Source organism: Neofelis nebulosa, chromosome 5 (assembly GCF_028018385.1).
Source record: "Neofelis nebulosa isolate mNeoNeb1 chromosome 5, mNeoNeb1.pri, whole genome shotgun sequence".
Classification (NCBI taxonomy): Eukaryota; Metazoa; Chordata; class Mammalia; order Carnivora; family Felidae; genus Neofelis; species Neofelis nebulosa.
Window position 1 is genome coordinate 66914575 of NC_080786.1, and position 25681 is coordinate 66940255.

At 36.9% G+C, this 25681-nt stretch overlaps 1 protein-coding gene across 10 annotated transcripts in view; it reads left to right on the forward strand.

Annotated features, from left to right (window-relative positions):
- The window catches only part of NLGN1 (neuroligin 1), an 832721-nt gene that overhangs the window by 753800 nt on the left and 53240 nt on the right, over positions 1 to 25681 (forward strand). The window lies entirely within an intron of this gene.

A 25681-nucleotide genomic window follows, 5' to 3' on the forward strand; every position in this document is an offset into this window, starting at 1 on the left:
TTCACTACTAACCCTCCCCCACATATTCTAACCAGCACTGTCCAATAGAACTTTCTGTAATGATGAAAACACATCCTCACTGTCCAAGAGCCTCTACCCACATTGGCTACCAAGCATTTGAAATGTGGCAAATGTTTTAAAGGAGCTAATTTTATTTTACTGAATTTCAAAGATTTGAATTAAAATTTAACTTGCCACATGTGGTTAGTGGCTACTGTATCAGACAGTGCATTTCCACCTTCTTAGGGGAAAGAATTATCATCCATATACCTCAGCATATTCAACTGTGGTATGTATCCAATAAAATGAATGGTCTAATCTGAGTGGGTCCCAATGTGTATTTGACAAAGTAATGAATATAAATATTAGATCCCATGAAAATGTTACAAATTTTAAGGGCACTTAAAAATAACTATTGGGGCACCTGGGTGGCTCAGTCAGTTGAGTTGACTTCAGCTCAGGTCATGATCTCATGGTTTGTGAATTCAAGCCCCACATCAGACTCATTGTCTCAGCGCAGAGCCTGCTTCAGATCCTCTGTCCCCTTCTCTCTCTACCTCTCCCCACTCTCTTTCTCTGTCTCTGTCTCTCAAAAGTGAATAAACATTTATTATAAAACTAACTATGGAAAGATAAGAAGGAAAAATAATGTGACATGAATAGAGTTTACATTAAAAAATTATTGGTAATGGTGGCCTAGAATGCAAACTAACTAAAAATCTGCTGAAATACTGATGCTGTATATTATTTCTCTGTTTATGTTTTATAATACATTTATCTCCCTAAAGCGTACTCTCTTCATTATATCTAAGTCTTCACGCACAATGCTGTGACACCCTTGAGAACAGAAACTTCTAATCTCTACTGTATCTGCAGTTCCTAATATAAAGCCTAGAACACTGTAAGCACTCAATAAATATTTACTGGATAAGTGAAATGAATGAGAAAACAGAAAACAAACTATTTTAATAAAACTAGCAGAGTGGATGTTCAGAAAGAAAAGATAGTTATTGCAAAGGCCATAAATAACGATCATCAGTAAACATTCTGCAACACCTGCTTTATACGTGCATTTACACCTTGTGCTTGAGAAACCTGTAAATGTTATTTCCAAAGACTTTTCCTAAAACAAAATCACAATTGCTGTTTTCTCCCTGTCCCTTACCTATTGTTCTATACAGTCCCATTGCTTTTAGTTTTACATTTAATTTCAACCACTTTGGCTCTTTCACTATTTTCTTTTAATATTTCATGACCTGTATGGAGTTTCTTTTACTTTCTTATAGTAAGAGGTTAACACTATGCAAGGGGAAAATGTCATCAAAGACTAATCGGGACAGATTGCAGTTTTGCCTGATGTTTCTGCTTCAGACCAAGCAGGCTGACTAGCATATTCAATTTATCATTTCTGATAGGTTGGAGTCTAGTTTATATTTGTCAACCAGTGCTGCATACATTAGGGTAAAGCCTCTAACTGGAGAGTTTCTTAGGAATCAGGAATGATGACATCAACTATTCTTAGCCTCACTTGACCTGATGGTCTACTGGGAGAATCATTTCCTATCTCTAACTTCCACCGTGGCTTTCTCCTTGGGAGAAGTGATATTGTAGGTGTGCTGGGACAATGGGTTGCTTACATGCCAGGGACTGTGCTTCAGTTACCTTTGTATCCTCCACACTAAGCACAACTTCTACTGCATGGTAGAAATGAATCAATCAATCAACATAGTATTGAATAACTATATTCTAGTATTTATCCAAGAGTAAAATTCACAGACTTGGAAAATATTCTTAAATAACTATTTGAGTTCTATAATGTGTATGTTTAAATAGCACTTATCAAAGAGAACAAAATTTTAAAGCTAGAGCTAACAACAGCTAAATGATTTTAATAATGAAAGTAACATTCACGGTTACATCACCACGCGTTTGTATAGTTTATGCTTTTCTAAAATTCTTTTGGACATTTTCTATGGTTTTAGTTTTGTATTTTGTATATTTATGAAATCAGTATATTTGAATTTGTATAAAATAAGTATATGTTTACCCAGAATGTTTGGAGAAATGAAAAGGTATAAAATAATAGCCAATAATAATAAAACTGGGAACAACAATAACATCAAAAATATGAGCTACCATTCATGCTATGTTTCAACTAATATGGTAAATACTTCTCATGTGTCATCTTATTTAATCCCTGCAACAATTCTATGAAATAGAGACTATTGGAAGCTCCCTGCTATAGTGGGGGAAATTCAGAATTCGAAATTTTAAAAGAATGTCAAAGATCATACAACAAGGAAATAGCAAGTCCAGGACAGAAGCCAAGTTTGTCTGCCCCCGAAGTCCTGACTCTTCACCACCCCCACTAAATGTTTCCCAGGCCTAAATAACAAGAAGAACAACAACTAATAGTATTTGTAAACTCATCCTATGTTCTATGTGTTGGATCTTCATTGTATTACTTATCCTCAGAACAGAAATAGGGAGTTGTACGTGGTCATCCTATTTCCCAGATGAGAAAACTGAGTTTTGAAGAATCGTGACTGCTCTCCCATGTTCACAAAGCTAGTCAATGTTAGAATAGAGAAGGAACTCAAATGTGCTTCTAAGAGACAACAATGTTCTTAATCACCACCATCTATTAATGGTAATCAAATATTCTGGGTAGGAGAAAATTATTATACTCAGAGTATGTGAGTTTTTACTATAGCTAGAACAAAATAACATACTTACACTTAACATTAAAGTCATACCAAATAGAATTTCCTCTTTCTACAGTGATTAGAAAGGTACTTCAGAATGTTGAAGTGCTTCATCATACACATAGTTAGCACATAATAATATTTTTAAAGTGTGGGTATTTGAACCTTTGGGCCATTTAGCTTCTGAATATGTGGGAGTTGGCTTTAAACATTTTCCTTTCCTGTACCAGCGTCTGGGTAAATTATTTTGAAGTCGACTCTGAACGGAAGACACAGAGCAAAGAGTGCTTTCAATCCAAGCCCTACGCTCTCACGTGAGAGAAAAAATACCACTCTTCCTCAGAGAGATGGAAGCATTATGGGAGAAAGGGCGCGTAGCGATAGTGTTTCAACCTTTTAAATTACTCTTCAACACCTATTTCATTTCATTAACAGCACAATCAAGTACCACCCTATTTGAGTAATTGCTAATAACCAGAAAAAGTTTCCCCATCCTTCAGATCTGTTTCATGAAAGCAAAATTTTCTCTAGCACCATGACAAAAGGGAAAAAATCAAGTTCTGTAATGTGAACATACTTCCCATTTCTTTTGAGGTGGTGAGATTTAAATTATGTATATGTCCATCATTCTTCAGCATGTTTCAAAATCTGCTGTGTATTGTCTTTTTTACAACTAATAGAACTCATTACACTAATAGTCTAGTATTATGTAAATGTATTTTATCCAAATATCTAGTATCCATAAGTAGTTTATTTTCTATATCCCTAATGTAATATATCAAACAATAACTCATTTGTCAAAAGAGACAGTTCATTAAAATTCAACAACCATTTGGCCAGGATAAAACAGCAACAGTATAAAAATTGATGTTGTGAAACTTAACAAATGAGGGAATAAGGAAAGTGCAAATCAGGAAATTGCAGGCCTGCCCTCTAGGGCCATTTTTGGGTCACTTGCCTGAATTTTAATATTACAATTGTTTTACAAAAAAAAAGTCTCCAAGTTATTAGGCCGGGAGGAAAGCCAATTTACAGCTAGGTGACTTGACTATCAGGGGTATTCAATAAATGAGAACATGATGCCACTTGAGACTTGAGGGTAGAAAGGTACAACACTTGAGCACTGTGCTACAACTCAGTTTTTAACAGTGCATTATTATTTGATTTAGAAAACACATTTCCTACTTGGTTGAGTGGTATTTAAGTAGCGTGGAGAATAAGAGTTTTAGACTCTTGTTTATGGTTTTAAATGCAACATTTTCTCCATGTTTTTTAAAAGAAAGATAATTTCAAGTGCAGAATAGCACCTACCAGGATTTTGCACAATTTAAAAAGCAAAGAAAAAGAACCTGCTGATTGGCTGAAACTCACCCTATTGTGAAACTCACAGTATTAGAAAAGGTCATCAAATGGTTAATTTTTAGTTTTAGAAAAAAATGAAAACATGTAACTTTTTAAAGTACTCAGAGAAAGGCATTTTTTTTTGGTGATATATCTATGAAATCAGTTTAAAATTAACAATAAATTTTATTTTAATTTTTTCAATGTGTATTTATTTTTGAGAGAGAAAGAGAGACAGAGCATGACTGGGGGAGGGGCAGAGAGAGGAAGACACAGAATCTGAAGCAGGTTCCAGGTTCCCAGCTGCCAGCACAGAGCCTGATGCAGGGCTCGAATTCATGAACCACAAGCTCATGACCTCAGCCAAGTCAGATGCTTAACCGACTGAGCCACCCAGGTACCCCAACAATAACATGTTTTTAATTATAAAAACAGACATTTTTAATATAGATTATGTTCACCAAGATCATTATATTCTAATCATTAAGATATTAATTTGTGCATGTGTACACACTTAAGAGTTTTCTTAATTGCTACACACAGCTGTTGGTTTGCACATGTGCACACAATTTATTAGTTAACTGCATATAATTATTATGTAAGTCCCCACCTCGGGTAGTCATCACCTCATTGTTACCCACACAAATTGGAATCCCTTTCCTTGTGTCTAAACAGGCTCTGTTTACATACTCATCAGGGAATGTCATGTTTGATGCTTCATGTAGCCAAAGCAACTAATTATCCAGAAATCTGTCTTTCCAAAGGCAAATATTAAGGGTTTGATTGGCTGCAGGAATTTCTGATAACTGAAATTTTATTGTATTCTCTCCTCTTGATATATAAATGTATATTTATATTTATATACTTTATAAATTTATAAAGTATATAAATTTAAAATATGAATATTTTTATAATATATGTAAATATATTTATATTTATAAACACATAAGGCTGTATACTGATATACATATTACTCATATAAAATTTATATATTATTTCTATATCAATATATTTACATATTTTATACTTATGTACTTTATATAAATGCATATATTTAAATAATATATGTCTTTTATTTTCCTGCATGCACCCAATACATTGCATTTTTACTTCTATGTAAGAGAAGACTTTGCATATAGTTAATATCACATGCATTATGAAAGGAACCCAAAGTTGCCAGCCTTGTTTGGCTCATTCATGGATCTAGTCTTCCTTAGAAATCCATTTTCTGGTCCCCACCAGTTTATTGTAAGGAAATTTGCTTATGCAAATAAGCAAACCTGTATAGTGATCTCCCTAACATACTGTTGCTCTAGCTAAATTCCACCTGCTGTTAGAAAGTAAAAATGGTGGTGTCACAACCACTGCTCTGTTATGCATGGGAAATTAAGTAATCAAAGTATATATTTTATTAGTACATAGTGGAGTGGTACAGCTATGCTTCCTTTTAAGCAGTTAGTCAAATCATACAGCTAATAAGCAAAAGACAAATGAACAAAGCTATTTTTGCTCCCCAGTTTTGCTCTTGACAGAGATCAAAAAGTGAGGCTGGCTTGCAACTCTATGACCTTTCATTATGTGAGAAGTGTGTCTGTTGCCAAAAATGAAACTACAAATCACATGTTGTTTGATAGTGTTTGTATGCTTGTTTGAGCAGGCCACCTTGTTCAAGCTATGAAGAAAGTGCTGACAGGTGTTGTCTGCTTAGCAAAATTATAATTGCAACAAAGCATAGAGAAACGGAATCATTAAGATTACTTAAATGCGGTATCCCAGGCTTTGAAGCTTGAACATACATTTTCAGATTTTTTTTTTCAGTTTCAAAGGTCTATCTTCAAATAAAATAATCTGAGTAAGCATTTTGTTTATCTATAAATTTTACTTCAAGTGGGTATCTTATTCAGTTCTGCAAATGAAGTCCATTAGAATTTCTTGTCAATGCTGTTTGACAGAAGTTTGTTAAAACAAACAAAAATGGCTGTGGTTTATTCAAAGTCAGTAATACTTACACTTCAGTTAGTCTCCCTTGAGCCTAAACCCCAGAAATGCTGTTGTGCATTGACCATACAGCAGGATACCCAGAGCAGACATATATGTTTTGTTTTTGACAGTGTCAGAGGGTGGGAAAAATTGCTTTATTTGAAAAAAAAATCTTGAAAGATATGCTATCATAGGATTTTTGAAACACATTAAGGAATTTTATCTTGAAAAATTCAAAATCTTAAACAGAAAACTTGTTTACGTGTTTACTCTAGTTTATTTTTGAAAAATGAATTCAATCAATTACACAGGGTTTTTTGCTTACTTGATGACTAGTAATTTCTTGGAGTAACATTGCCTTTTCAAATAGTTGCTTGGTGTCCAATCGAAGATGCAATTAAGAGAATATTAAATTCTTATAGAAATAAGTGATACTGTGCAGATGTTGTAACTCAGGAATGTTGTTCTCAACAAGTTAACAGGGCAAATATATTTTTTAACATTTATTTATTTTTGAGAGAGGCAGAACGTGAGAGGGGAAGGGACAGAGAGAGAGAGAGACGTAGAATTCGAAGCAGGCTCCAGGCTCTGATCTGTCAGCACAGAGCCAGATGTGGGGCCCAAACCCACGAACCGTGAGATCATGACCTGAGCCGAAGTCGGACGCTAATCTGACTAAGCCTCCCAGGTGCCTCAAGCCAAATATGATTTTAAAGCAGTTTTCTCAATAGATTGTTTTAAACCACACTCTCCCCTACCAACACACACACACACAAACACAGACACACAAGACAGTGGTAATTATTTTGAAGGTTACAACTATGGATATTTGTGGAATTTTGACTGCCCATATCTATTTCCATTTCCTAATAGTAAGCTCAATGGTCTTCAGGAAAGGCATATTGTCCTCACTGAACATAGTCTAGCAGGATTGTACTCTAGTCCCCTTCCTTTTCTAGCCAAGAAAGAATCATGTTATTGAAGTCCTTCTTTATTATAATTTGAATCTAGAATTTGAGTAGAGTAGCTAAACGAACCAAAAATATTTGGAATTCTGTCATCTTGGTATGATTCCCTCGACCACTCTACCTGATGTAAACTGAATCTATAGTTCTGCTTTCCTTCTCCACCAAGATCACATGGTCCCTGTTAGTTTCCCAGCTTGGTTCTCCAGCCTTCCGGTGATTCCGTGGCCTCCCTCTATTGTTTGAATACGTTTCCTTTTGCTTAGGGTAGCCAGAGTTGTCTTCTGCCGCTTGCAACCAGAGATCACTTCGCTTGTAATTGAATCCAGTCTTGAAGAAATGACTAAATAAAAACTCATTCACTTATTAGTTAATAACACTAATAAGTTGGTTTTAAGACATACAAAGAATTTTAGTTTATCATTAGAACACAACACGTACACTATGTTGTTGAAACTTATCCTTGCCTTTTCAATTCTATGCTCTATTTGTTAAAACTGGGTACATAAAATGTTCTCACCTTCTGTGGGCACAGCTTCCCCCATATTTCAGGAAAAGTCATGGTTAAACAGGAAAGTGATTTTTTTGCCATCTATGCATCCCTAGTAACAGGAAATGTTACAAAAGACTTCATTCTAAATAGACAGAATGAAATATTCACTAAAACACAGACTCTGGGGCTTGACCACCTGGAATTAACTCCTATTTTTCCACCTGCAATCTGAATGACCTTGAGAAAGCTACTTAACCTTCAGTGTTCTTCATCTGAATTGAAATGATAACTGTTCCCTACTCATAGGGTCGTTATAAAGGTTAATAATGTCAACATAGTTAAAGTACTTAGGGTAGAAGCTGTCATATACAAAGTTTACACACAAAGGGGCACAGAATGTGTCTCCCTCTCTCTCTGCCCCTCCCCCACTCATGCTCTGTCTCTCTCTCTCTCAAAAATGAATAAACTTAAAAAGAATAGTACACATCTCATAGGTTTGTTTGAGGATTAAATGAAATAAGACATAAGGGCTTAGGACAATATGTGACTCACTATGAGTTAACAAGTGTTAGTTACTATCAGTAGTAGTAGTAGCGTTAATAGTATGAACAGTGAAGGTGATTGTGTGGTCAAGGTTATCTTCTCTTAAAAGCAGTATTTTCTGATTCTCATTGATCTGAATAACTCGCAGAGAGCAAGTCTGGACAGGGTAGAAAGGTTGTCGTAGAGCTCAAAATCTAGGAGATCTCCTCTCAGGATTGTCCTCTTGCTTGGCAGACACCTGTGTCAATGAATGAGAATGACAGCTAGATGAGATTTATTTGCCTTGGAGTTAGGGCTGGAGGTGGAGGAGTGTCAAATACGCACTCTGAACCATGAAAATATATTGAGGTGTGAACATCAATAATTGGTACATTCAATAATTTACCATTAGAAAGTGGTAAATGCTTCGATAGGATAGACTTTGGAGAAAGTGCTACAAATGTTGGGGAAAGAGTTCCACAATTATCATTGTGGTACCACAAATGCCACCATTTTACTTCTGCAGAAACACAGATCCAAATGGCCTTCATTGACGTACCTATCATGTGCCAAGGTACTGCTCTAGGCGAGTTTTTCAAGCATCTCATTTTAACCTGATACAAAAAAATACTCAACAGCTGTGGAGGAAGTACTGTTATTTACAGAGTCATACTATTTGCAGAGGAGGAAACAAATGCCATAGGAGTTTAATATCTGCCCAAGCCCACAGTTATAGTTAAGTTTGTCTGGCATTTTTTTTCCTTGCTTGTGACCTTTTTTAATCATCTATGCATGGAGAGCTCTCCACGCAGTCCGGATTTAGCAGGGGAACTTTTATAATTCCTGATCTGACCAATATGTGTCCAATATTAATGCACCAGCTGCTCTGAATTTGAATTCAGCCTCTCTGCCTCTGCCTTTTACTCATTACATCACCTTGGACAAATTACTTAATTCCCTGTTTCCTCATCTTCAAAATGAGGATAATAACAACTAGCTAGGAATGTTAATTCACGGGGGAAAGGTAACTGCTTTAAAGATCCTAGCACATAATAGCAATTGATAGTTATTATTAATAACTATGTTCTCAGCTCAATTTCCTCAAAATTAGCAACAAAATTAGAGATAAACTCAAAACTTAAGTCTTTATATCCTGTCCCAGAAACAGACCCCCTTCACTGCTTCTAAGATTTATGCGTTTTATGCACTGAGTGTAAACTGAGTGTTTCCTGTGCACAAGATACTATCCAGGGGCTGTGGAAGGCATTACGATTAAGCAGACAGATTCTGCACTGAAAGTCCTTACAGTCTAGCAGACAAGGTGAAGTGTGAACATCAATAATTGGTTCACATAGTAGAAAGGGGTAAATGCTTCACTAGGATAGATTTCTTTTTTTTTTTTTTTAGCGTTTATTTATTTTTGAGACAGAGAGAGACAGAGCATGAATGGGGGGAGGGTCAGAGAGAGAGGGAGACACAGAATCGGAAGCAGGATCCAGGCTCCCATCTGTCAGCCCAGAGCCCGATGCGGGGCTCGAACTCGTGAACCACGAGATCATGACCTGAGCCGAAGTCGGACACTTAACCGACTGAGCCACCCAGGCACCCCTCAATAGGATAGATTTCAAAGAAAGCCTTTTAAATGTTGAGGAAAGGTTAATTTCAACTAATAAAGGTCACAAGGTAGTAATAGTAACAACCCTTCCTTTTATATAGAGCTTTTATCTGGGACTAAAATCTCACTCCATCCTCCCTCTCAGCCGTTAAATTGGGCAACTTTACCTTACTGGATCCTAAACAGACCACTTAGCCCTCCTCTCACTACTGATTCTCCTTGGCCATCAAGCACACATATTCCAATCGCATGGGGTATAAAGCACTGACAACCTTTTCTTCTCCCCCTAAAGAAAGAAATAGCATCCTTAGAATCTACACGTGTGCATGTCCTGAGGGTAGAAATCGGCAGCAGTTTGTTCTTGCCTCTCCTAAAGTCTCTTTTTGTTAGTGGCAGTGCTGAGATTGATTCCACGCCTCCTGACTCTCAGTTCTGCTTTACTGCAGCGTATCACCTCTCCTCTGAGATGGCAGGTCGCTGACAGCTTGCTCATCCCTGGATAGGTGGGTTAAAAACTGCAGCCTGGATGTAAATTAAAAAAATAAATATATTAATTAATTTAAAAACAAAAACAAAAACCAAAACCCTGCAGCCTGGAGATCCAGGGACTGCACATTTGAATGGATGTATTCTAACCAGAAGTAGAGGGATCAAGATGTCAAATTCTTCTCAGAACTTAAATGTAAAAGGAGAAGACAACATCCAAAGAGGTTTCTCATTTAGAAAGGTCTCCCAACGGGACTGCCACTTGCTCCCAAGGAAAGCTTGTGCCTGGGGTGTGAAGGAAAGAAGCCTCATTCGGATGGACAAGATAATGAGTGTAGGATGATGGTAGCATTCCATTACTTGCTTCTTTCCATGGTCCCCTTTTACCTAATTTGCCCAGATCTTTTGGGTGAAGTTTCTTGTTAAAGGTGGGAATTTTCCTATTGTGTTCTCTTTTTCATTCCGATTTCTTTCCAGTCATCTTTCTCTCTCTACTTCTTATTCTTTGATCATTCTCTGTCTCTTTCTTTTATGCTTCTTTCACTTCCCTGTTCTCTCTATATATTTCTTCCTTTCTCTTTTTTCTTCTCCTTTTCTACTTAATACAGTCCATCAATTCCTTTTTTCTTGTTTCACTATCTTGACATGTCCCTATCTCTTGATGTCTCTCTGCCTTTTTTCTTATCTCTCCCCCTTGAAACATGTCTTCTATACACAATACCCATAGTACAGGAGGAATTTGAGATAAAATGACCTTGATCCAAATACGAATCTTCTTGTCCAAGAAGCTAAACACAGAGTGTTTGGTATTTCATTTTTGTTTCCTGCTCCTCTTAAAGAGCCATTTCTATTTCCAAACGAAAAGACTGTTAATGATGTAGCAGGTTCACATTGTAGATGGAATCCAATTATCTGCTGTTTGGGGTACAATGGCCTTTATGTCTACCAGCCCTGCACCAGGTGGTGAAAATAGCATGCTTACTTTATTCCTAAACATGAGGGTGTTTTCTACTAAAAAACAAACAAAACCTGCAAAATAGTTTTGAAACAAAGTATTTTATCTAAAAGATTACTTATCAGAGATTTAATGGAATTCTGTTTTCTTTTTCTTATTATTTAAGTTGGCACTTTTCTGTAATATTAGCTGGGGCATGTTTTCAACCTGCATTCTCTCTGTCCCCTACTATTAGACTTTGCCTTAAACTCATAATCCTGCCTGCTGATTTTCAGAATGTTCATTTTTCCATGGCAACAGAGATGCAAATGAAGAATTCTGGTGTTACTGTGGGGAAGAACTAGAGGAGAACTGAGTGTGACTCATCCAAAAATCTGTTATTCGAGAATAAATATCTGCAGCAGTAATAATAGAGGTCAGCACTCACAGAAGTCAATGAGTTGCACATGAGTTGTGGAGGGCAGGATTTTAGCCCTCAGTGAGTGCTGAAACATGTCAGTCAAGTAAATTGCCCTTACTTTCTGCTAGAAGTTCTGGATTTTTTTTTTCTTATAAAAAGAAAGCACTTCCTTTACAAGTTTTATAGGCTTTTTTTGACAGATTTGAACGTGTCACTGAACAGATCTATCTGTATGAAGTGCTTGCTTAGTGAAGCACACACTTAAGATCTCTTCTCCTATGATTATTGGAGTTCTTGGCCATGTCTACCCACCATCTCACATCCCTGACTGGTAGAAATTTCCTCATGCTGCAGTGACCTAGACAAGAGGAGTAATTTTCTGCCCCTGTGCAGTCTGGCAAAGGTTACTATTCCAATTGCCACTAAGGATTTCTTTCACTGAGAGATGTTTAGAATTCTTGTTGGAAGGTCCTGGGGTGGGCAGAAAGTAAGGGGAGTATGTAGGCATTCACCCCTACAGATTAGTTAGTTGCACGTTTGTTCTTGGACAGCTGGAGGCTGATGGATCTTAGGAGAAAAAGAAGCCATCATAAACATGCTTTCCTGTAGTGTTTTGTCTCAGGACTTTCTTCTCTTGCCCAGGGCACTGTTATTCCATCATCAGCCATGCTGCTTCAGCTGCAGAAGGCAGATATAGATCTGATACACCCAGGGTACCCAGATGTATGAAGGAAATGGATGAAAGACCAGAGAACACCCTCCCGTCACCTCTGCTCCAGCATCACAAACGTAACATGACCTGTTACATGCATATAGGCTAACAGTTGTGGAATTATACTTAATGGAATAGGATCTTCAAAGAGGCAGATTTTTAAAGAATATTTCTGCAGAATTTCTAGATTCAAATGATAAAGCTGTGGCTATTCTATTATTATTAGACACTGAATCCAATCCTTGTTTATTAAAAAAACATTTCCACAGCAACACAGACACAAAATAGGTTTCTTAAATAGATATTATAATTTGATTCAGATAATACAGAACTTCTATTAGAACCATTTTAAAATTATAATGGTTGTACAGATATTTTTCTCAAAGCATTAATATTAACATTAATATTAACATTTTTAGGGAAAGAAACTCATTTTGTAAAAGAATACATTTTTATATCTTTCTATTAGACATAAGAGACAACAGACTTGTGTCTACATAAGTAAAATTAGATCAGTTAGTAATTATTAATTAGAGTTATTTCTCCAAATCTCCAATTTTTTCACAGCAGTGGGGGTTCTTGTTTTGTTTTTATAAAATTAGCATATCATTAGCTAAAGTCTTTAATAACCTCTAATGCCAGAGTAGTTTTCTTGTTCTTCAAGGACAGTGAATCAGAATATATTTTAACATTCCACAACACTCTTAACATGTTTCCAAAAGGAGAAATATTCTTCACGTATCAAACAAATTTTTAATTTAAAATTTAATTAAGCAAAAGCATAGATTAATTGTGTTTCCGCTGATGTAAAGAACTCTTTATTGAATGTTCCAGCTGATCAATCACTGGCTTAGTTCATAAGATAAATTCATCTAGGAATGGTAACTGAAGCCCTTGTGGTCTCAGTGGAGTGTGCCAGATTCTGTTGGCATTTGCTCTACTAAGCATAGGATTTTTTTTCTTTTTTTCCCCTAAATAATGAAGTTTGGGGTGAAAGTTCTGAGACAGCATAAGCTCATAAAGAAGCAAAAATGTAATCTGATTAGCAGGATTTGTATCTATGCATGGTAAATTGTAGAAGATCGTGGTGTTTCCATGACTAATTCCCAGAAAAGCTTGAGAGATGAAGACTTCGGTTGTTAAGGTGGGCACTCCTTTATCTCTAAGACAGCTTAGCCTGTCATGTACCACAACTTTCCAACTTCTGAATTCGTAGGCATGAAAAACATTAAAGTGCATATTAACTGAACTTCAAACAGGTTTTTTTTTTTTAGATGCCACCTGTAAATCCTTCTGGATTACCCACCTCCAGATATCATATTTTAGCCTGCTGTGGCTTATTAAAGAAGGATTTAAATGTGATAGCCAGCAATGAATTGACAGAAATGGAACTTAGCAAACTAGTCACGTGATCATGTGGTTGCAAAGTCTCTGGGACCAGAATGTATGTAACTGTGCTTAACACCAATAGTTAGCAAATTATTATGAGACTTTTATTAATTTCAATATGATTCAAAATAAAAAACCATTTTATATCTTCAACAAATATCTCAAGTGACATGAAAACATAGTTGTGGTAATTTTACCCTTAGGAATCCACTGAATTTCTCTCTTTAGAAAACTAAGATATTCAAAACAAAGCACTTGAAGATTTAACATTGATTCTGTCATATTCCCTTTTCAGAATACAATTAGCCTGAGGTTAAAGCTAAATATTATATCATTGCATTTTTCAAAAAGAAAATGGAGACGCTTAAATTCCATTGCTCACTATGACTTCAGTACTTCTTTCAAATTAGTCTCTATACCTCTCCAACTTTAATACTAAATGAAAATTTAAACTTCACTTAGCATTGAAAAGTCAAAGTAGCTGTATTTTGTTACTGAAAATAATATTTTAATGCTTATTATGGTAGTCATTTTTAAAGTTTCAATTCTTCGGGACTTTTACTCTTCAGCCATAGTATCTGTGTGTGCACAGTTCTTTTGTATTTCTTTTTAAGTTGTGTTAACAAAGGAATTTGGAAGCTAATTCTCACAATAGCAAAATAATTAACTAAATAAACTAGAAGATATAAATTAGAAGATATGTCTGTTTTCTATTTCTATGAATTTGCATTTTAAAATTACGGAGATAAAGGACTGTATATTTTTAAATAAGAAATACAGAAGCCCTTAAATTCAGGTTAGAAAATGTGCTCTTTTAATTTTAATGTTTCCCCAATATATTCTGGAGTAGGACTGTTTTAAAGACTGTTTCCCCAAACTTCTAAGTTCAACCTTAGAAGGTTCTTGTGAAGATTGCTGAGGTGGTTACATGTAAAGTGCCTCAGTGCAGTTCCTGGTACCCAGTGCCCAACAGATTGTGGCCATGATTATTTTTACTAAATATTTTCATCAACATAAGAAGTGGATATGGAAATTGTGTGGTTCATTTGGTCAGTCTAGAACCCAAAAAACAAATGGAGCAACTGAGCACACATCTCAATTGTTAATGTCTGCACGAGTCTACCAAAACTCTCCAGATGTGATGACCATATTTGTTTCGAGTCAAAAATAAGAACACATGACTTGATTTCAGATCAAGAAGATAACCACAGATCATCACTTGAGCAGGGACTTCCAAAGGCCTTGGAGATGCATCACGTTCCTTTCTTTATTTAATCTTTTTGTCTGTGGCCAGAGGAGAGAAATGAGATGGTGGCTCAGGGCTCACATCAGCTTTCAGCCACCAAGATCAGGAAGGCAGATCCAGATCAAGGAGGCATGATCAGGCACCTCAGAAGCAGAGCCAGTCCTTGGCAAAATCATGAATCATGTTTTAGTGTGAACACCTTTCCATCTTTCTGGAGAGAGCCCTTCTTTCACTTCACACCACTTTTTGTGACTCATAGTCTTCCCCTCAAACCTTTTTTATTTACTCAAGAGATCTAATCACTGCTCTCCACAAGGTTCCCACTCCCAGATGAGGAAGAAGCATCCTGTGTGTAGACTCATTCCATTACTGCTCGCATTTCAAAATGTTCTGGAAACCTGTCAGTGCTCTATAGGAGTAACTTCATGGAGTTTCACAGGCTTTATTTGCAGCTCCTGGTAAATAGTGCAGGTTAAGGTCTTTGTTGTGTGGACACTTGGGTGGCTCAGTCAGTTAAGCAGCTGACTCCTGATTTCAGCTCAGGTCATGATCTCATGATTTGTGTCGTCATGCTGTCAGCAAGGAGCCTGCTTGGGATTCTCTCTCCCACTCTCTCTGCCCCCCCTCCTCTCTAAAGTAAATAAACACATGTTTAAAAAAATATTTTATTGCTGTGAATTGCTTGCTAGTCTTTTCTTCATAACTGGCATTCTGAAGACCTGTGTGGAATGGAGAAAAGAACTCTAGAACCCAGGCAGCACCATATGCTCCTATCCTTGTGAAACTGATAAGCTTCAAAAGGCACAGATGTACCTTTATTTACCCACGGAGACCTAGTACAAAGTCTGGAAAAAAAAAGAGATACCAATTGGCATGAGTCTTCTAGATTATCCAAGAGAGCCTATGAGCCTATTTCTGGTTGAGAGTATGAAGTATGGACTTCTGCATACTTGCCTTATCATCCCTTTCCCTAGACCCCGGACTGCTCGCAAAGTTACAGTGGAAGCACACACACATCAAAGACTTGCCAAGGGCTAAGACCACCCTGCCCAGCTCCAAGGGCTGCTGGGTTAGCCTTTTGTAAGAATAGTAAAAGGATATTAAAAATTGCCTTCCTCTTTCCTCTTCTTCTGGAGTGGTGAGATTTTAAAACTGAATGGTGCTTATGTTTTTAAGATTTAGTGGGGTCTGAAAAGAGTAGAAAGAACAATAAATAAGAAATGCCTGGGTGCATACTCAGACCTAGTAGGTTAGTATTTAGACTTGAGAAATCTAGGGGATACATGAGGACTCTACATTGTTTTGTTCAGCTCGTTTGTGATGAAGGCAAGATCTGGGAACAGTACGTGCTAATCATGAAGAAAGAGAACATTCGGTGACCAGAGCACTCCTTTATTGTATCTCTTAGAGTAGCGGCCCTACCAAGACCGTACATACAGTGAGACCCCAACAGGTTCTTCAGCCATAGGCACAGGGCCTGACAGGTAGTAGGCACTCAATACATATCTTCCCAGCAAATACATAAGGATACAGGCAGAATGCAGTCTGTTCTCAATTCATTTAGAAATCAAATGATTATTTTTTTCTATTATGAAGAAATTGATTCATCCTCTCTTGCCAAGCTAAGTGTGTAAACTGAATGGATTTTATTATAGTCCAAATGTATGTGGCTCCTATACATGGATGTCACTGACTATGAGAAATTTCAACTGTAAGGATATTTTGTATTCCAGGATACTTTTCTTATTCTATTCTTCAAGTAAGATGGCCAAGAATAACTGTCCCCAAAGACGTTTACTTGTAACTTTTCATGACTATTAAATCGTTGTATGTCTTGCTGCCTCACCAAACCATAATCTTTCTCCTCTTTGAACCCCTCATTGTACCAAGAATAGAAATTTGCACATTCTAGGCCTTCAGTGAAAGTTGAATTAATATTCTTGTTAGAGATGTACAAGTGAATTTCTCTTAATTCAAATATATGCAAACTAGAGCTGCTTGCCAAATTCTAATTGGTAAATAATGCAAACAGGGCATGTGTTTGCTTTGCTTTCTTTGAATACTGCCTATATTTTTCAGACCCCTTCACACATTATAAAACAAAGCTTTAGCAAAAGGCAAATCAATTTGTTTTCACAGAGACTTCTTAAGAATGCCTTTGGGGGACATGAATGAATGATATAAAAAAAGCATCTGCTCCCCATTATTTCTAGAACATGAAAATATCATTCATTTCCAATTTTGTGTTTCCTGCATGGCCACCCAAAGGAAAGCAGCACCCTAACTTTGTATGCTCATTTCTGAAGGAGAGTAGTCTGTAGGAGGTGGGGAGACACAGTTGAATTCAGTCAGGTTAAATTTTATTGCTCTTTGCAAAGCTTGTACTAAACCTGCAAAGCAAGGAACAGAAATGGGGGCCATCTGATTTGCTACCACAGCTTAACAGTGATTTTACCCAGACAAGAAGAGGAAACAAATGGTATGTCAAGGTAGATGATACACCATTACTATAGCTGACATGACCCCCATTTCAAACACCTGATTTAAATCTGATCAGCATTACTTCAGAGAGCTAAGTCTGGGATCAGGTAGTCTGGGCTCTCTCTGAAAGTCCCCTAACCCTCTCTAATATTGTGGGCACACAGCCGGCCTTAAGTAGCCTGCATTTATAAATTTGACAGCCTATCCATATGTTGCCTTCAAAGGTGTTTCATTATTCCAACATAATGCCTTTACAGGGAAAAAAAGGAAATGATAATTTATCAATCATGAGAGCCAAGAAAATAAGCACAGTGCCTAGAACCTCAATTCAATCAGCAAAGGCCCACAGGAAATCAGCATCAGACCTAAAAGAACTGAACACTCATCTTTCTTTCTTCTTCTGAGTTTGGGAGGGTCTTTAGTATATTTCAGACAGGGAGTAGTGATATAGGCAGGTAGTAATTCTACATTTTTAACTGTGACACTTCTCCTTTTGATGATTTGTTAAATCCTTTATCCTTCCCTGTGACCGCAGCAGTTCTGTTTCTTACTGCGATCTTTAGCACTGCGCATTATACATACTTTAGATCAGGGTGTGGAAGAACAACACAAAGTTTATTGTTTCAGTGCTTGGCACCACAAAAATAGTGTTTATCTTGTGTTTTCCAGTAGATCACTCCACCACACAGTGTAGACTTGTTCCTACAAGTAAATGCTTAATAAAGTAGTTAGGTCAGATAAGAATATGTGTTTATTTGAGTAGACACATCATCACTCTGGAGGAAGACCAAGTTGACCACACTGGTACATCCCCTCTGGCTACTCCACTGCTTGTCTGTCAACATTTCTACCTTCATCTCCTACTACCCCCACCTAGATCACCATTTCTCAGACCCTCTGGAATTCTCTCTCTTTATAGATCCACTAAGCTCATTCTTATTTGAGGGACTTTCTGTTGCCTCTTCTTCCAACTCGTCACATGGCAGGTTCCCTTCTAATATTTACATCCAAGCTCATATATGACTTCCATGAAACTTAAATCATCTATATTCCCCAACGCCTTCCTTGCACACTACCATGGGTTTTTACCTGTCACATCCCCTTGTTTGGTGTTCTTCATTTCATTTGTCGCCATATAAATTTATTTTATTTATTTTATTTGTTACCCTGTGTATTTCTCTCTTCTCCACTGTGAGAGATCTATGAGATTAAAGGCCTTGTCTCTATCCCCTCCTGTTGTAACTCCAGCACCCTGAGGAGTGCCTGGCACATAGTAGGTATACAACAAATATTTGTTGAATAAATTAATGTGTCCTTCAAAGTGTATTGTAGAAAGGATTAATAAACATGACTGGTGTCAGCGAAGGTGAAAGTGGGAGAACCACTGCATATTTTCCCTGATGACCAAATTTTCCGAAGGCCCTGAAATGCCATAGAATTTAAAAGCTGAAAAGAGCTTGAGGCCCAAGAAAATTAGATATTCAGTGTTTTGGCTAATAATTGGCAGAGCTGAGATTAAGTCCAAAGTCTTTGTGTATTGCTTTCCTTCTCCCTTCCAACCCCTGCCTTGAGGCTCTAAACTATGCTTTCCTACTCACTTTATTACAAATGACATTTTTAAATATAAAAGTTTATTAGTTTCCCGTAGCTGCTATATACCAAGTTACCTCAAAGGTAGTGGATTAAAACAATGTAGTTATTACATTATAATTACGTGTGTCAAGTCACACACAGGTCTCCCTAGGCTGAAATTAAAGTGTTAGGAGGACAGTATTCCCTTTTGGAGACTCTAACAGGTGATCATTTCCTTGCCTTTTCTGGCTTGTAGAAGCTAGCCATGTTCCTTGGATTATGGCCCTTCCTTCATTCCATCTCTCAAGGCAGCAACGCATGGTCACATCCTTCTCACACCATAACACTTTGACCTTCTGGTCTGCCTCCCTCTTCCACATTTAAGAACCTTGCAGTTACACTGAGCCACACTGCATAATCCAGGATAATGTCCTTATTTGAAGGTCAGCTAATTAACCATCTTAATTCCATTTGCAACCTTCCCCTATGTAAGGTAGAACATTCACAAATTCTGGGGAATAGGCTATGGACATCTTTGGGGGGCATTATTCATCTTACAAGAAGCAATATGAAAAATGTTTTGAAAAGTCTCTCTCTTCCAAAGTAACTATGGTTTACATTGGAGTGTGTGGTACCATTTGAGTTGTAGGCAATTTTTGGTGCTGATAAATTCTGCTGAAGCAGTTGCCCAGATCCATAGTTCATTTTTCTGTTAAAATATACTTTATCAAAAGTTAAAAATAAAACTCTCATATAAGTTTAAAATAAACACATGTCAAAGATTTTATTCACTTATCATCTAATAATAGAACCATGATTATGAGACTGGTTCAAAGGAGTATATGAGGAACTAAGATGTATATAATCAATCAAAGAAATGCTAAATGATTTTGCTAATGTTAAGAAACATATATGACCATAAAATTATAACCTTTGGATTTATTCTTTTCTATCAAATAGAAATCTACTAGTTAAGATGTCATTTACAATGCCTGCACTGTCATCAAACATCTAGGTTCATTCTCTTAGATAATTTTTTGATTCCTGGGTGTGCCTATTAAAATAATGACACTGGAAAGGATTATAGTCACTCTGCTCTACTCCTAAACCTTGGATAATTTTTCTTAACTAAAATAAATAAAATTCTAAAAGGACTATTGAGTTAAAAGTTATAATTTCAAAGTTACAATTTACCTTTGAAAACTACTACATTTGCAGGTGATGATTCATGGTGTTTGTCTCCCTTAGATTTAAATTTAGGAATGAATGGGGTGCCTGGGTGGCTCAGTCAGTTAAGTGTCTGACCTCAACTCAGGTCATGATCTCACGGTTTGTGGGTTCGAGCCCCGTGTCGGGCTCTGTGCTGACAGCTCAGAGCCTGGAGCCTGCTTCGGATTCTGTGTCTCCATCTCTCTGTCCCTTCCCCTTTCATGCTCCTGCACTCTCTCTCAAAACTAAATAAACATATATGTATATATATAGTATATATATGTATATAAATAATATATGTGTGTATATATAATGTATATAAATAATGTATATTTATAATGTATGCAAATTACATATATATATATATATATATATATATATATATAAAGCACCGGCTTTGTGATGCTATTTTACCATAACTAATTTACAATTATTTGTCTTAAAGGGATTTTTAAAGGATTAGCAAGTTAATATATATAAAATATTTTAGCACTTTAACAATAAATCATTTAAGACAATGTTACTCATTACTTGGAAGATTTTGACCTACTCTAGAGGGTTTTTTTGATGTTACCGTAGTTTATTAGATACAGCTTGTGTTTTTTAGAATATTTGTGATTTGTTTTAATGGATGCAAATCGTAATCCACATTACCAGAGATGAAATTTTGCAGTGCCTATTATGTCCTCAGAATTTAAACATACCCACTATTTTCATCGTTTCCTCAAAATCATTATTTTCACCACATTCTGATTTTCTGAATTATGTAATTATTTACCTGGATTTGCATTAGCTATTCTGAAATGCTTAGTAAATTGCTGTGAAACTATCTTATAAAAACAGACTGCTTTTAGTGACTTCTTAGCTTTCTTTGCCAGGCAGCCACAGTGGTCCCTATTAAAAGTATTAATAAGTTCTTAACATTGTTATGGGCATACATTTTAGTGTTATTTTCTGAGATAAACCTAGGTGCCCTTTTGTTGAGCCAAGATGGCAGATTCCAAAACATTCAGTTATTGAGTTTTTAGAAAGCTTTCTATTTTCATTTTGTTTTGTTTCAAGCATAGCAATAGCATAGTATACAGTTTGAATTAGTCTTAGCTCTATACAGTATAGAAAACCCAAAATAATAGTAGCTTATAAAATAGGTGATTATTTGTTTCTCAAGTGAAAGAAATTCACAGATGATAAGTAGAATGGATCTGTGGTTGCTAGGGACCCAAGATTCTATAATTGTAGCCTGTGTTCCTTGAAAGTATTCTTGTAGTCCAAGATGGCAACTTCTTAGAAAATGCGCCAAAGTCTCACACTTAAATGTTATTGTCTAAAAGTTACCTGGAAAATGTAGTTTTTGGACTAGATGCCTTGTTGCTGAGAATAATATCAGGAAAAGATAAAAATGATTATTCAGTAGCAATGAGCAGTTTCTGTCATGCTTAATTAATTATTTATTAGAATCTGATGGAATTGACAGGGAGTTCAAATCAAAGTCAAGACTTCTGAATTTCAGGTCCACGTATTATTAATTAGGAGCTTTCTTTCTAAACTTTGAGTCACAAATCATCAACTGATTTAACAGTGACCATGTGTTGGTTTCTTCCAGTTCCCGAATTCAGTAATTTTACAATGCATTGCTATTTATATTTTCCTATTATGTAACATTTCTTTCTTGGTCTAAGAAACAAATTATGGTTGGATTTAACTATTATCTAATATAGGCTCCTGGTATGCTCAAGACACAAGATAAGAACTTTTTGGAGAAATATTTAAGCATACAGAGTGCGACGTGCTGTCCCACTAATAAAAAATGTGACACTCCCAGAAGCTGTGGATAAGCTTCAAAGCAGAAATACCTATTTAAAATGATAGCTCCTGCCTATGATTGAGCCAAGGCACTGAATGCTTTCCTTCATCTGAAACTTTAAGGACTATTTGCATATAAGGAGTATAAATCTTAGCTAATCCAGCAGGAGGGTAAGTATTTATTTTGTACTGAGAAAATTTTGTTTCAGGCAGAGTGAAGATATTTGACTGATGATTGTCATCTTTTATATGCCTTGTAACTGTGATAGATGGTCTTGAGCTTCAGTGATTCATAATGGCATTTGGAAGCATGTAAAAAAAAGCAGCTAATTCAAATGAAGCAGTCAGTAAAACATCACAGCAAATGTAGGTCACACAAAACCATGGAAATCTAACAGAAGGGCAGTGTGTTGCCAATGAATATACTTGAGGGCTGTAAAAGAAAACTATTTCTACACTCATCACTGGCTCCAAATAAAATGGTGTTTTTATCTTTTCTACCGCAGCCTCCCAGCTTGACAACCTTCTTCCCTCCGTTCAGCTCATCCTTCCAAAGCCCCTCACCCCACAGAGCCAAATGGCTTTATGCTTACTTCCTCTTAACTAGTCAAATCTCCTTAATATCCTGAGGGGAAAAATGTGACCCAGAGGAGATTCAGGACAACCCCACGGGGTGAGTTTTTGGCAGTACAGAGATTAGAAATCCAATTTTAGTGGATTTCCAATCCAGTTTCAATTGCATTACTGTGTTTGTTAATAATTCCTGTTAAATTGTACCCTGTCCAGGTTTGGGTATCTAGTTAGTAGGTGAGCTGAGACCAGAATCCAGACTCTTCCCACTGACTCCCTAATACTTCCTTCTATACATGCTGCTATCAGCCAATTGATCTGTATTCTCAGATTTTCTTTTAAATAGGCTTCATGGAGTAGGGGTCTCGGCAGCTCAGTCAATTAAGCATCCAACTCTTGGTTTCAGCTCAGGTCATGATCCCAGATTGAGCCCCACATTGAGCCCCACATTGGGCTCTGCACTGAGCTTGGAGCCTAGTTGAGGTTTTCTCTCTCTCTCTCTCTCTCTCTCTACCTCTTCCTCTCTCTCCTGCTTGCATTCTCTCTCCAAATAAATAAATAGACAGATAGATAAATAAATTAAATTAAAATAATAAAAAATAAAATAAAGGCTTTGTAGAAACAATGAGAGAGATAAACAAAGGAGCATAGAGTCCCCCAGCAAAGCACCCATGAAATCACAACAAATGGTGACCCCCCCTGTCCCAAGGATAAACCAGTTCAGACTTTCTGGACTGATTATTTCATTCATTCTTTCAAATATTTTTGAATACATACTGTGTCCTATGCATTATGAAAGGAGCTGGGGATTTAAGGGGAAGAAAAATATTACGTTGGCCTTGAACAACTGGGTAGATGGAAGTGCCCCTTCCTGAATCGGAGAAGACTGTATGAAGGGAAAGTGCAGGAGGAGAGCAAGGATGTACCAGAGTTCCTAATACTTTAGACTCTCAACCAGTGACAACTGCCTCCCTTGCCATGTTCCTCTTTGTATCGCAACATTTAAGAACTGAAGCCCCACGGGATAGTTTAGATGTTAGGTTGTGATGCTAGGTCAGAAATCAGAATCTCTCATGTGCACTTGGTAGATACCACACATCCCTTTCCACTGCAAAATACCTTCCTCATTGACCGGTTGGGTCATTGGTGGTATTGCTTCTGCTATGACTTTGTCTACTGAAGGCCTTATTAAAATAGACATGTATGTAAGTTACTCAGAAATAGCATCTTAGTGAGTTAGTCTCCGTATTAGTGTCCTGTGCCTGCCATAAACTCTGTGTTAAAACAACAAAAATTACTCTCTCACAGTTCTAGAGGTTAGAAGTCTGAATACAAGGTGTTGGTAAGGTCATGTTCTTCCCAGGGCCTGTAGATGAAGATGCTTCCATCCTTTTGCAGCTTCTGGTAGCCTTAGGTATTCCTCAGCTTGTAACAACATCACTCTGCCTCTGACATCTTATGGTGGTTTTTTTTTTCATGTGTCTTTTTATGAGGACCCCAGTCATATTGAATTTAGGGCCCCCCCTAATAGGGTATGACTTCACATTAACTAGTTACATCTGTAATGACCCTACTTCCAAATAATGTCACATTCTAAGATAATGGGGGTTAGGATTTCAACATCTCTTTTGGGGGGACATAATTCAAACCATAACAGTTTCCAGTAACACACATTAAGTTGTTTACCAGGTTTGTCAGACCTCACCTAGCAGGAAACAAGAACCCTTAAAAAAATGATAAACATGAATAAGTTCTCACAAAGTGAAAGTGGGGGTTAGGAGGGTATAGCAGCATCGTGAAGGAGCAAAGAGTGAAGCCAGGATGCCAGGCCCAAGAGAGGTATAATAACAGCAACCCAGAATCCACACATATAAGTATGTGAGGCATCAAGGTGGGGGTGGCTACAAGATTATGCCAGCTAAAGGAGTGAGGAGGGCTGAAAAAGACAAACTTTACCTACTTCATAAGTTTGCCTGGGCCAGAAGATAAATGAACTTTAGAAGCAGAGTTTTGCAATTTAAAGTAAATTAAGTCAATGAATAATTTCCACAGAAAATTGTCTTTGGCCCTCTCACAGCTCTTTTATGGCTTATACCATTTTTTTCATGGGAAAAATTAATGCTTTAGACGAGTTGAATCCATACCACTTAAGTTCCCTTTAAATAATCAAGCAAGGTTAAAATGAGAATATTCATGGTAATAGAATCTGCCACCAGGGGAATATAGCTTACCAAGAAAACTATGACTAATGCCATTCATTGACCACCCCTTACCTTCCCGAGAGTAATAAGGTAAAATTGCATTAGGGAGGATTTAAGACAGATAATAAAAATGCTCCCAGTACAGGGTTTTTTTTTTCCCCCAGTATTGCTGCACCATCTCTCCTTGAGGGAGATTAAGGAATAGGAAGGAGATTATCAGAAATGGTTTAAGTACAATGATGCCTTACTTCACTCAGAATTACAGATTTTTCTCAGTTTAACCAAAATCCTTCCTCCTTTTCTTTGCCTTTCGGCACAAACATAGAGTAACTTTTTCAGTAAACAGCACTATGTCTTTGAGAACCTTACTCTGTAATAGTATTGTAGCCAAGGTCCATGCTGTGGACCTCCTTCAAAACAAGACATCCTCATCTTTGGAAAACTCTTGATGGGAGCTAACATGACCCTTTAAAATAAGACCTCTCAGAGGAGAAGTGCATCAGAACAGCATAATTGAGGCATTGCTCAATGAGCCTTGTATCAGATAAGTAACCTACATTTCTCAAGCTTTATTTCCCCCCTTGGGCTACATTGTAATTGTATTTTCTTGATTCTTGGCATTCTCCAAGTTTCCCACTCTGTTCAGGGATCCAACTGACAGTAGCCCATTTTCTATTGTTTGAGAGCATTTCATCAGTCCCCTCAAGTGCAAGGATTGCCTCTGGGCTGTTATTGCCATTTATCAACATTGGGATGATGCTCTAGTTCTGACAGAACAATCCTGGTTTATGTTCAGCTAGTGACTCATTCTGACCTAGAACATTTTCTGCCATATTTGTTCACACTCAGTCTTCCCTCTTTAAAGCAAGTATGGAGTGTCCAGGTTTATTTCAGGCAACTTGTCAAGATATCCAAAAAATGGTTCCATATTTTCTAAAATGCTAGAAAATGCTATTTTATTAGTGAGGGTCCCCCAGAGAAACAAATACAACAGGGGAGATCATATATATGGTTGGCTCATGCAATTATGGAGGCT